The sequence below is a fragment of the Sus scrofa genome, chromosome 2 (assembly GCF_054392235.1).
Source record: "Sus scrofa isolate SSC_HxYL_T2T_F1_AM1 chromosome 2, Sscrofa_HxYL_maternal_Yorkshire_Landrace_v2.0, whole genome shotgun sequence".
Classification (NCBI taxonomy): Eukaryota; Metazoa; Chordata; class Mammalia; order Artiodactyla; family Suidae; genus Sus; species Sus scrofa.
Genome location: NC_139384.1, coordinates 108,693,675 through 108,707,154, shown reverse-complemented (window position 1 = coordinate 108,707,154; position 13,480 = coordinate 108,693,675). Strand labels below are relative to the sequence as shown.

The 13,480-nt window shown below is 37.9% G+C and overlaps 1 protein-coding gene across 6 annotated transcripts in view; it reads right to left on the bottom strand.

Annotated features, from left to right (window-relative positions):
- Positions 1–13,480, bottom strand: part of ADGRV1 (adhesion G protein-coupled receptor V1) — a 536,680-nt gene that overhangs the window by 61,553 nt on the left and 461,647 nt on the right. The window lies entirely within an intron of this gene.

Genomic DNA, 13,480 nt, shown 5'->3' with positions numbered 1-13,480 from the left:
AAAAAGAAGGAAGAAAAAAAGATTTTTTGAACTTCAGAATACTGCATAATCATACAGATACAAAAAATTATTTTTAGCTCCTTTCTGGAGATACTTTCTGCACCTAAGTACCCATTTTGAAAGAACAACCTTGGAAATCCCATTCTTACGCCAGAGAACAGAAGGCACATTGCTGAGTCCACATTCCTTCTGTTTTGCTGGTAGGTAGGGGGATGGAGAAGGATGAGAACTGTTCCTCTCCTAGACTACCACCTGCTGGACAGTTCAGGAAGTGCCATGAACAACTGCAGAGATGGCAATCACATTTCAATCCTGGGGAAAACTGAGGATATAAATCTCCTTAATAGAAGATCTCTACTAGAAAACAGTAGGCACAGTGTGTTCCCAACATTACTGTAGTCCAGTTCAACATTTTAAAACATTAATGACAAAACGGGTTTGTATATAATGGAAAAATATGTATTTATCTCTTTTTTTTTTTTCCTGAGTAGACACCAAATTTTACAGCTACGGTTAAGAGCAAAGATGAAGTAACGGATTACTACTGTCAACACCAAGCCTCTTCTATGCCTTATTTTATCATGCAATTTGTTGTAACAGTTTCCAGAACAGATTTCTTCAGGGCCAAAAGACTTCGTTACCCTTTCTACTTCCTTTTGATATTTGGGATTCACAGCAAAAATTTTAAAGAGGGGTTATTTAAATGGCAAGCTACATAATATCTGGAGAGTGAATTAGATCTTAGTAGCTACAAATAAACACATTTTCAAGCTACAGAAAGACATCAGGATGGAATCACTAACTCTTATGACAAACTTCAAGGTCCCTACACACTCTCCATTATCGATTAATGCCTAAAATATACATGCCCTGTGGAAATTTGAAGTTATTTACAACTTTATCAAATTTAACATTTTATTTTGAAACAATCTCAAACTTGCAGAAGAGTTGCATGTATGACAACAAAGTTATTTTTTTTTCCTGAACCATTTGAAAGTTGCCAACCTGATCCCCCATACCCTTTAAACATTGTAATATGCATTTTCTACTAAGATATTCTCCCACATAAACACAATACAACCATCAAATCAGAAAATAAACACATGTTATGACCATCCTCAGATCCTATTCATGATCTGTCAATCATTCCAATGATTTCCTCTGTAGAAGAATCCAGTTGGCATTCTCTACAGTCTGCTTTAATCCAAAACACTTCCTTTGAGTGTCCTTGGCTTTCATGACTCTGGCATTTTTGAAGGTTACCAGCCAGTTTGTCTTGTAGAATATCCTTAAATTTGAGTTTGATCTTTTCTCATGCTTTACATGACAAATTTTGCCAGAAATCACAGAAATGATGCCGAGTTCATTCTTTTTACATCTTTCTAGTGGTTGGCACAAGAATTCAATTTGCCCCATTACCAGGGATATTCATTTTTGGTCATTTTGATTAAGGTAGTGGCTGTATGAATTCTCCACTGCAAAGTCAGTCTTTTACCATTGTAATGAATATGTACCTTGTATGGCATTACTTTGAAACTAGGTAAACATCCTTTCACTTATCAAATATTTGACTTATTCATTTATTTCTATAATAAGACTCAGAGACTCTTACTGTATAATGGGTTATCTATTACCACTATTTATTTTGTTTTTTTGTTTTTTGGCTGTCCTGTGGCTTATGGAGTTCCAAAGGGCCAGGGATCAAATCTGAGCTGGATTTGCAACCTACGCCACAGCTGTGGCAATGCTGGATACTTAACCCACTGCACTGGGCCAGGAATCGAACCCACATCCCTGCTGCTGCAGAGACACCATAGTTCCCATTGTGCCATAGCAGGAACTCCACTACATCTATTTTGATGTACATGATATCCTAAGTCTGATTAGTAGAAGCCCCTTCAAGAAGGTTTCTGTCACTTCTGTTACATCCTCATCATTCTATGAGCACTTTCTTGCTTTCTGGCCCAACGAGATGTTTCAATCTCATCTTGTACTTTCCCTGCCCTGGTTTTGGTATCCTTTAGGATAGAATGGTGTTAAAAGCCAAGATCTGGGGCTGCTGGGTATGGTCACTGTTCTTGGGGTGCTGCTGCTCCTAAGTTTTCTGAATGGACAGAGCTAGAGAAGACATAGCTGTACACATGTGCACACAAACATTTACACATGTAATTCTCGATCTCCGTAGAATGAAAATCATTTGTTCACACCAATACTCGCAACTCCAATGCAATGCCACTGGGTTAAGTGTAACTTTCTCTCTTTCTGTACCTGTAACTCCCTTCTCTTTTATTAAGAAATGCATTTCCATTATTCCTAAAATATTTACCTATTTGATCAACTCTACTGGGTTGTAACCAGTCACCCACTGTTGTCATCCTTCCCTTGCACAGATGCCCTGCCAAAGCCACACCAGTTCTCTTGAGCTTCATGGGCACACCCCACCCTTCATCTGGAGCTTCCCTCATAATGACAGGGTTGGGATACTCCATACTTCCAGTGGGTGCACACCTTGCTCTGTACAAACTAATGACTATAGGATGGACTTGTTCTTGGAAGAGAAGAGAAAGACCAAGAAGAGAAAGAAAAGAAAGAAGGGAAGGGGGAATTGAGTTTTCTTTTTTCTTTTTTCTTTTTTTTTTAAGGAAGAAAAAATGCCTTTCGAAAGAGACCATGCTGATATCTTGTCAGATATCCCCTTCATAGAAAAATGTCAATTGTCTGAGTTATTACAACTGCACAGAGAAAAGGAGAAGAATTGAAAACAGTTTATATACATGAATGAGCTCCTTGTTATTAAAGCCTTACAGCAGGACAGGAGCGAATATATAAAGATTTATTTAATTTTTTAAAAATTCATTTCTGTTTAATGAAATCATACAATCTGATAAAGGGACAGAAGGTTCATTTTTACTCCTCACAAGATACCCTAATAGTTAGGAAATTGCCTAAGCTATGCTCATGAAAGTTTTCAAAGATGAGGCATTAGGCTGGTAATGGCATTCTTTGCCCTCACTATGCAAGTACAAAATTCTATTTATGGCTCTGTGCACAGTACAAAAGGACAAGCATATTTTGCATGAACAGCTAGGAACCAAATTTTCAAACTTTGGCCTGCATGTTCCTCTGAGTGGCCAGAGCCAGACAAGTGCTGTGTGCTGACAAAGCTCGGAACAGAAGCCAGGGGAGCATACCAGGGCTGACTAGAAACACCCAGAGCTCATGTTTTTCTGGAACTGTGCAGAAAAGTGTGGTGGCTTGGCACCCTAGATCAGAAACTGCAAAGCAAGAAAGCCAGCCATAAATAACTTAGTATACTGATCAATAGATCCCAGGCCGGTTTGTCAGCAGTGCAACAATGATTAAGACATGATTTCAGATGGAAGGAACGTATTCAGGGGCACATCCGGATTTTGTGGACCTGAAGTTTATAAAACTTGGAAAGACTTCTGTAAAAAATAAAAGTTCAAAGGCATAATTAGGTATAAGATCTTGGAAGAGGACCATGCAAGTAAGAGGCCCTAAAATGTATGCTTCATCAGCTTTATAGTTAACCTACCTAAGGAGGCACCATTCAACTCTCTGAGGCCTGGAGTAACAGTGACCAAAAGGAAAAGGGATGTGGGAGTGAGTGATGACCATAAAAGTGAGGGGGAATGCCGTTCCTTAAAAGCTATAATGAATTCCACTTGGCAAACTGAAAATTAACATTCTTTTAGTGAAAATCATTTGAGTTACATATTTCCTAAGCTGATTTTTCACATTTGGTGAAATACCAGTAACTTTCCCGTTGGCTATATAAGCTACTGCTTAATAAAGCAGGTGTTTATAATAGGCAATGTTAGAAATTTATGTTTACTGGAGTTCCTATTGTGGCTCAGCAGTAAGGAAACTGATTTGAATCCATAAGGACTCAGGTTGAATCCCTGGCCTTGCTCAGCGGGTTAAGGATCTGCATTGCCGTGAGCTGTGGTATAGGCCAGCAGCTGCAGCTCCCATTCGACCCCTAGCCTGGGAACTTCCATATGCTGCAGGTGTGGCCCAAAATCACAGTATTTACGGGCCCAAGGAATGAGGGTATCTACATGAAGACTGTACTACCCAAAATTATATAAGGAAACTTACAACTTAACAAAAGACAAACAACCCAATTGAAAAATGGGCAAAGGACCTGAGCAGACATTTCACTAAAGAAGATATACCAATGGCCTCTGAGCACATGAAAAGATGACCAACATCACTGGTCACTAAGGCAAATTAAAACCATAATGAGATATTATTTGTATCCACTAGAATGGCTATTACCAAAAAATTGGAAAATCACAAATTTTGGCAATGGGTGAGATGTGAAAAAACTGGAACCCTTGTGCCTTGCTGGTAGGAATGTAAAATGGGGCAGCTTCTGTGGCAAATGGTTTAGTGGTACCTCAAAAAGTTAAATATAGAATTACCATATAATCCAGAAATTTCACTTCTTGGTGTCTACTGAAAATAACTGAAAGTAGGGAGGGCCTCAGATACTTGTACATCAATGTTCATGGCAGCATCATTCCCAGTAGCCCAAAGGTGGAAATAACATAAATATCTCTCAACAGATGAATGGATAAACAAAATATGATGTATGTACGTATACATACAATGGAATATTGCTCAGCTTTAAAAAGGAATGCAATTCTAACATATGCTACAACATAGATGACCCTTGAAAACATCATGTTAAGTAAGATACACCAGACTCAAAAGGCCAAACATTGTATGATTCCACTTATGTGAGGTGCCTAGAATAGGCAAGTTCAGAGGCAGGATGTAGAACAGAGATCACAAGGGGCTGGGGGTGGGGGCAGTAAAGAGGGACTTATTTAATGGTACAGAGTTTATGTTTGGGATGATGAAAAAGTTCTGAAAGTAGATGGTGACAATGGTTGCACCACACTGTAAATGTGTTTATTACCAGTGAATTGTACACTTAAAGATGGTTAAAATGGTAAAGTGTATATTATGTATACTTTACTAGAAATTTTTTTAAAAAGCCAGGCTAAAAAAGGCAGGGGGTGGGAAATGAAATACTCAAAGTGCTTAATTTAAATACTCACATTAGCAAGGAATCACTAATGTGAAAAATAAAGTCAATTGAAAAGGTTTTAGTGATGAAAGTTACTTTTGAAAAAAAAAAAAAAAAAAAAAAAACCCAGCAAGTGGATCTGTCATTAGTACTACTATCATTAAGAAAGTCTACTTATGGGAGTTAGTAGATTCCATTGAGAATACACATAATCTCTTTATTTTATAGTGGAAAATATGATTTTCAATGAATTTAATTGCCATTTTTGAAGAAAATATGGTGTTGTATTATCTCTTTTCTTTGTAATTGCAGCCTCGGCTTTATTGCCATGCACCAGTGACAACAATAATGGCTTTATTATGGAAATCACACCTCATTTACATGAGACTGAAATTTATTCTGTGTTTACAATCTTCTAAAGTACTTGTTTTAATTTTACCTCACTGACCTAACAATTTGGATGTGCTACTAAAACAAACTCATCAACATAAAAACAAGGAACACAACTGTGAAATAATGTGGATTTAAGATATTTATAGCTCTATTTCCAACAATAAGCATGCATTATTTTTAAATTGGAAAAAGAAGTAATTAAAAAAAAAGCATCAAAAAGTCTTATTTCTAAAATGAGGGCCTTTATCCTGAAGTTAACACACACTTGAAGGCAAAGACATTTCATCAATCTGATCCATTTTCTGGTGAGAAAATATTAACTTTGTTCTTAAGTTTTCTTAACAAGGGTTATTAATACACATTGCATAGTTACTGGCTTCTCTGCAAAAAAACCTAACGTTGTACTGGAAGACAACAGGGCACTTATTTCACAGAACTGCCAAGTTAGCAGGAGGATACTGTGAGTGGAACAGATAACAACAAACTTACGGATTGGGTTTTCTAAGCTGTTCAGAGAAACACTCCATACTCTAACTGGGTAGCCCGCATCCCTAACCTTTGGTCACTAGTCGTATACTTGGTTCTAGTTTTAGAATTTCCTTCTTGCTTCAGTACTTCAACACATTCCCCAAAGAGTTCTTGAGAACCATTTGGATGACAGGGAACCCACGCTAAGTCCTTTGGCACTTGTCTCCAGACACAGCTGCAAACATTTGTTGCAGCAGACTAGGCTTTGTATATCTCAACTTTATTATGTGCTGGGCTCCTCACTTTATTTAGCCATTTTTATCAAATTCGTAATCTGTATGGTCACCTTTTTTCAATGAGCATGTGAGGGCCAACAATATCTAAATAGCATCTCTATCTCTCCTGAGGGCCAGGCATCCAGGCCTGGCCATCCTCAAAGGACCTCAAACTTGGTTCATCCAAAGCTAGATATGCTATCCTTCCTCTCAAACTTTTCTTTCTTCTGACTATAAGTACCACCATCCACATGGATTTACCCATACCTTATATTCCCTTATACACTGCACCAAATGCAAGGAGGGTGGGGGAACCAGGCACAGAAAGCAGTCAGCACAGAGCCTGGCACAAAGAACTTGCTCCAAAAGCCTTACCTGCTGTCATCTATCACCATCATCCTCAGACCATTACGACTTGAGTCATTAGCGAAATAGTGGCTAGTGGCTATAGATAGCCCTTTCTTGCATATTTACAGTACCAAAAAACCATGTAATAAAGATAACTTTTTTGTACTTTTTTCCACAAAGTTTTTTGGTGTTAGACTTCTGTGTATATGAAGATAACACATAGAGTAGGGTTGTTTTCAGTGTGTGGATTCTAAGTTCCAGCACATCCAAACTGTCACTGAGAACCTCCTTATCAACCTAATTAAAATGGACCTCTCAGGGTCTACTATTCCCTTCTGCCTTCCCTCGATTTATCCATCCTATCCTATCCTATTCCATCCTTTCCTCTCCTATCCTTCTATTCTACTCTCTTATCCTATCCTAATTCTATTCCATCCATCCCACTTCACATAAAAATGCTGGCAATAAGACTAAACAGTGTATTGTGACTCACAATGTATAAACCTCTGCTCTGAAGGGTAATTTAATGGCTTGTAGGAGATCTTAGACATAAGGTAGGTACAGGAAGCAAAACCATAGTGGAGGCCTATAGCTACCATATTCCAACATAGATCTACCCTGACTCTTCCTGGTACATGGAAGGAGGTCAGCCTAATTTGGAGGGATCTGTACAGGTGAGATATTGGATCTGCAGGCAGCAAAAAGTCAGCACTGGATTAGAGTATATTTTCCAGGGGTAAAGAGGAGGAATGTGAGCAAATTCTTGGAGGAGTCTCAAGTCTGCTGGGAACCTAAATAGCAGTCTTTTGTCAATGGCTGACTTAGGGCTCTCTTAGAGGCTGGAGGACAGTTGAGTGTCAGGCCTACTTTGAGAATGATTTATTGGGATTGAAAAAAAAATGGTACAAGCCTAGAATTATGGTCTCGCCTTGCAAAAGCTATATATAATTTTCAATTTGCAGGCTATAATTTTGAATCTAAGGAGAATAATCAAATTAGATGAGACATACCCACATGGACCTTGCACGCACTGTTATTAGAGTAATTCCATTTGAACCATGCGCTTCAAATATCCTACGGGGTGGGGGGGTGGTCAAAAAGGTCTGTGATTCTTAAGGAGAAGGTTAAATGATTTGTTTTCTTGTGAAGAAAATGCCTTGGAACTATGGGAAGGAGAATTATCATTTAGTTTCACAGCCAACATGGTCATTTTCAACACACTTCACAAAAGTTTCATAAAATGACATTATGTCAAACATTTTTAGAAGACCAGAGTTCTAAAACAAACATGAACTCAGCCAACTAACAATCGAAGACTGGCTTAACCTAGTTTTCTAACTACATTACCGGTTACTCAGCCGTTAAGGAGTTCAGAACAGTCATCCTCAGGCATGCTCAGACACCTAACAGCAATTCCCAACACACTTAGCTTTCATAATACAACGAAAATGTACAATGCATCTTTCAACTTGCTACATCTGTATTTTAAACCTTTCTAGATGGCCTCATAAGTTCTGGAAATTAGGCTACTATGAATTTGGCCATGAAGAGCCAGTTATGTTTAAAGATAATTTGATAGTACATCGTATAGCAGTCATTAAGATTTAATAGGCTTCATTTCAACACTGACGTCTTGAGTCAATTCTGACACAATGCCTCAGAAAAATTAACACTAAAAATAACTCTGTGTTCAAAAAACCTTTTTACAGTGTGTTAAATATGTCAGTGCCCAGAGCTGTTTCCTGGTAGAGTCTCATTCTGGATAAATGCCAGATGATTGCAATGCTTATTTCCTTTCTTTAATTTGGTCCTCTGGCCATCATATTTCCAAACTGTAACACCAATTTAAATTTTTATTTTATTTTATTTGTATTTCCCTTGCCATGTCACTATTCTAAAAAGTCTACTTTAATGAAATCCTTTTGTACCTCTCTATCAATGTGGTTATTTGTATCTCTTCTCCCAACAAAGAGATATTCTTATATTAGAAAGTCAGGGTATGGTCTGTTCCTAAAAAATAATGTTATGTATTTCCCAAAAGCCTTTGGGGATGTTACTTAATTTCTGTTGTTAAATAACTATATCTGTAAATACAGAAAACTAATATCAAACCTACATAGCTATTTTCAGGAATGTACAATAACAGACCATAAAGTGGTATAACACCTGTGTTATATAAAAGCTTATCATTATCCATTAAATAATAACACAGTACCCACAGGTGTGTCAGGAATTTCCAGGCATATGGGAATGAATTAATGTTTTATTACTTATTCTTACTAACAACCTTGGACCAAGCCCTTACAGAGAAAAGAAAGAGAAACCACTGCATTAAGAAAGAAAGGCAATCCCCATATTAAATGTCATGGGTAAGATCTAGGGAGAAGGAGGCTGTCCAACAAAAATATTTACATTGACAATATTGCTATATTAGTGATAAAAGCAACTTTATCAAAGTAATCTGTACCCAATGATAAACTTTAAAATTTTCTTCCTGTCTTTGTCAATGTTACATGAAAATCTTAAAATTTGTGAGATTTTAATTCTAACTTTTTCTCCTCTTTCATGTGGCATTAAAATTTTTAATGGTTAGATTGTTTCACAGGTGTTGGATTTTAGCAGCAAATGGTTGGATACTAGCCCTTATTTCTGCCTCAAGCTCGAAACTGTTTTTCTTCCCTCCCTCCCTTCCTTTCTCTCTTTTTATTCCCTTCTTCCTCTCTCTCCCTCCCCCTCTTTCTTCCTTCAGACTTCCACCTTCCTTCCCTCCCTTCTTTTCTTTCTTTCTTTTTAAACAGGGAGAGCCTTAGAATTTTACTTAACTCTGGGTACCATGGATTGGGCATTAGTAGGTAAGATTACTGAATGAACAGCCATGCTTTTTGGTCACTTTGCTTCCTAAGCCCCCCACCTGGAGCTGTTTTTACTATTCATTTCCATCTTTAATAGGCTAGACAGATCCTGCTACATTTTTTTTCTTATTTGTTCCTATTCCCCCCATTTTTTAAGCCAGGTGAAATTTATTCCAGTACAAAGTTTGCAAATCACATTTTTAAAAATACTTTTTTCATGGTACTCTGGCAAATACTCTGGCATGAGTGGGGAAATGATGGAGAGGGCCAATCACCATACTTCTTGGAAACCATATAATTAAACAAGTGTTAAGTATCAAATACTGTTCACTCAATTACTTGCCTATTTACAACCACATTGATTTACACTGCCTATAAAACGGCACAATAGAGCTTCAAATTGTTCTTTGATACTTTTAGTCTTTCCTATGACCCAATTTCTCCTTCTTTTTTTAAGTTGATATATCCTAATTATAAATCACATCATTTGCCTTCCCAAAGGTGATTTATACTAAAATAATTTCCTTCAGTTAATTCAATTAAAAAAAAAAAAAGATCTGTTTTGAATGTGGGCACTCAGCCAAATAAACTTTTTTTAAAAAGCATGCACTGAGGCTGCCTGAGTGGGATTTCTTCATTTATAAGATAGAACAGTAGAGGTTTTTCTTTCTTTCATCTTTTTAGGGCCACACCTGTGACATATGGACATTTCTGGGCTAGGGGTTGAATTGGATCTGCAGCTGCCAGGCTACACCACAGCCTAAGCAACATCAAATCTGAGCTGCATCTGCAACCTACACCACAGTTCAGGGCAATGACGGATCCTTAACCCACCGAGGGGTCATTACCACTGACCATAACAGGTACTCCATATTTTACATAGCTTTCAAAAGAGTAGAAAGTAATGCCTTATTGGTAATTTTTCCACAATAACCACGGAAGGATTTGAGGGGGGGAAAGTCCCTTGGAAGAATGGAGTATGCCAGGAAAATTAAAATTTTAAATTTTAACTAACTTGCAGGAAAACTGCCAAGGAAATATATGTGAAACTCGGCCTATGTATACAGATTATAAATAGTTGGAAACATTTCACTGATTCTCTGGGTCAGGCTGAGGCATGGGAATGGTATGCCTATGACAAGAGATGCCTACAACAAGAGATGAAGGTCACAAAGTGTGCCATGCACCTGAGCAGCAATGCCCAGGTAATGCTCAATTGACCAGTTGACCAGATCTTCCACTAACCCCCGACTAAAGCTTATTTATGACAGGTATCAAGAAATTAGTTTTAATTCCATTCTTCCTCCTCCCAACCACCATAAATGATGAACTCAGGTGAGAGTGAATTCGGTTGTATTAGGTCCAAACTTAAAGGACCTCATGTCACTTTTGGCCAACAGCACAGTTCGGTATGACTGCACAAACATGGGGAAGTAATGGAATTTGCCTTTTATCTTATAGTCTAAGGATTGGTATCAGATAAATTTAGTGATGTAATCAGTTTCACCCTTTAGATGATCAATGTGGAATGGGGACATACAAGAAACAAAGAATATCAATCTTAAGACAGATATGAGATTATGGAGGCTATAATCCAGGTGCTATGGACTGAACTGAGTCCTTCCAAAATTTGTATGTTGAAGCCCTAAACCCTCTTTATGATGGTACTTAGAAATGGGCCCTTAAGGAGTAATTAAATCATGAGAGTAAAAACCCTCATGACGGGATTAGTGTCTTTATAAGAAGAGACACAGAGAACTTTCTCTCCCTTCCCCCCATTCTCTCTCTCTCTCTCTCTCTCCCTCTCTCCCCTGTGTGAGAATACAGCATGAAGATGGCCATCTGCAAGCCAGGAAGAGGGCTCTCACTGGGAACCAAATTGGCCAGCACCTGGATTATGGGATTTGGCCTCCAGAATAAATGAGGAATAAATGTCTATTACTAAAATCACCCAGTCCACGACATTTTGTTATAGCAACTTGAGCTAATTAATACATCAGGCCTAAACATGAAGAAAGGAAGAGTGAGGCGTATCTGAGAGATGTTTAGGAAGTATATAGGACAAGGTATCTATATATCTGACTATATTCTGCACCAATTACATATTGAAAAAGTTATGCTAATAAAAATAATGATGTGGAGCTCCCATTATGCCTCAGTGGTAACTAGTATCCATGAAGTTCTGGGTTTGATCCCTGGCCTTGCTCAGTGGGTTAAAGGATCTGGCATTGCTGAGAGCTGTGGTGTAGGCCGGTGGCTACAGCTCTGATTCACCCCTAGCCTGGGAACTTCTGTATGATATGGGAGTGGCCCTAAAACACACACACACACACACACAAAACCCATAAACAAAACAAAACAAACCTGATGCATACTGAGGGGTTGACTATGTTTCAGAGAGTGTACTAAATACTTTACATGAATTAATATTTAATCCCTCAGACTGCTCTGGAAAGTTAAATGCTATTATTATGACCGCACTATTTATGAGAATAGTGAGGAAAACTAGGCATGTTTCAGTCCATAAATGGGGGGGGCGTGTCTTTCTTGGAAATCAGAAGATGAAGGAATAATATGCTAACATGCTAACCTGGATCACTTCAAATTCTTCTGGGAGAACAGAGTCTAAACAATTACTTTTATGGAATTAGAGTTTTCTAGGTTTAATTTAATGTTTGCATGTTATTCTTCTCAGTTGAAATTTTTGATAACAAAATGATCAATAGTGAAGCACTGGTACTGGCAATAATGTAAGCTCTGGAGAGCTGAGAAGCCATCTGTGATTCTAATCCCAACTGCACAATGTAACAGCTTTGTAGATCTGGACACTTTTCTAAACCTCTCATTTTCTTGATTTTCCTGTCTATGAGAACAGTAATACCTACTTCACAGGTTTCTTGAGAAAACTGAAGGAACGTATACCAAGTGCTTAGCACTGTGTCTGGCATATGGCGAATGGTGACAAGGATGGTGATGATGACCAATCAGCAGAGCCCAAGTCCATTCACAGCCTGTCACGTATATGCAGTCCAGCCCTTGACTCTTCCAATCCTACTTCATCATGCTCTATGCCATCCGCCCAGCTAAAAACAAGTGTAAACTGAATGCAGCAGTTTAGTAGTGAGATTGCCTCAATAGAAAGGACCCTTGTCCTAAGCAGCTTTCAACTGAGACCAGGTAAAAGTCAATCAGGTATGGATGACATTCAGAAAACCTGAACTCGGTCACAACTTACCAGTCCTTCTCTGGTTACATGTGCAAATCAGGAGTTTAAGGAGAAATTGAAGCTTTCCTTCATTTTTTATCTCAATGTTCTAAGCCTTAGGAGACTAATTCCAGATGTTATTGTTCTAGGAGTTTTTAATAAGCTGTATCAAATCCCCAATTTTTTCAAAAACAATAATGAAAACAACTAAGACACACTGAATGACTGCACATCATCTTTCAGGCTCAAAGATTTCTGATCTGAATTTTTGAAGACTGAGGCCACGGATATAAATCTAAGCAGAGGATGGGCATCCATAAAGTTTCCTCAAATATTTTGGATTTTCCCCACTGCTGCTGGCAAAATGTGGGAAGACTGAGCTGTGCTCACAAAGCTCAAGTGGAAGAGACTGTTCACGGTCCAGGAGCTCTGGGGTTTTCCTTAGGTTCCTAGGCATTGTTTTTTATTTTCTTTTCATCCTTGGAACTGGGAGTAGACTGCAAACAAAGAGCTCACTGCCAAGGCCATTTGAAACCTGTTATATTGGTCACTCTGGAACCAATTCAAGTACGTACTGTTACTAGGTAGGATTACTTTACTTTAGTGGCAGCCTCAATTTTGGTTTAAGAAAAAAAAATCATACTGTGTTTTTCTGTTTTTATTTATAAACCATGCAAAATTGAAAATGACAATGACATACTTTTAATTTAGAAACATGTATCTGAAATGACAAGTAATAAAAATTTAAAATAAAACAATGCCACAAAATAAACATGGCAATAAAATTGAAAATGACAATGACGTACTTAGAATTCTGATGTGAGAATAATAAGGATACTAGAACCAGAATGTTTCAGCTATTGATTGCTACAAAATAAAC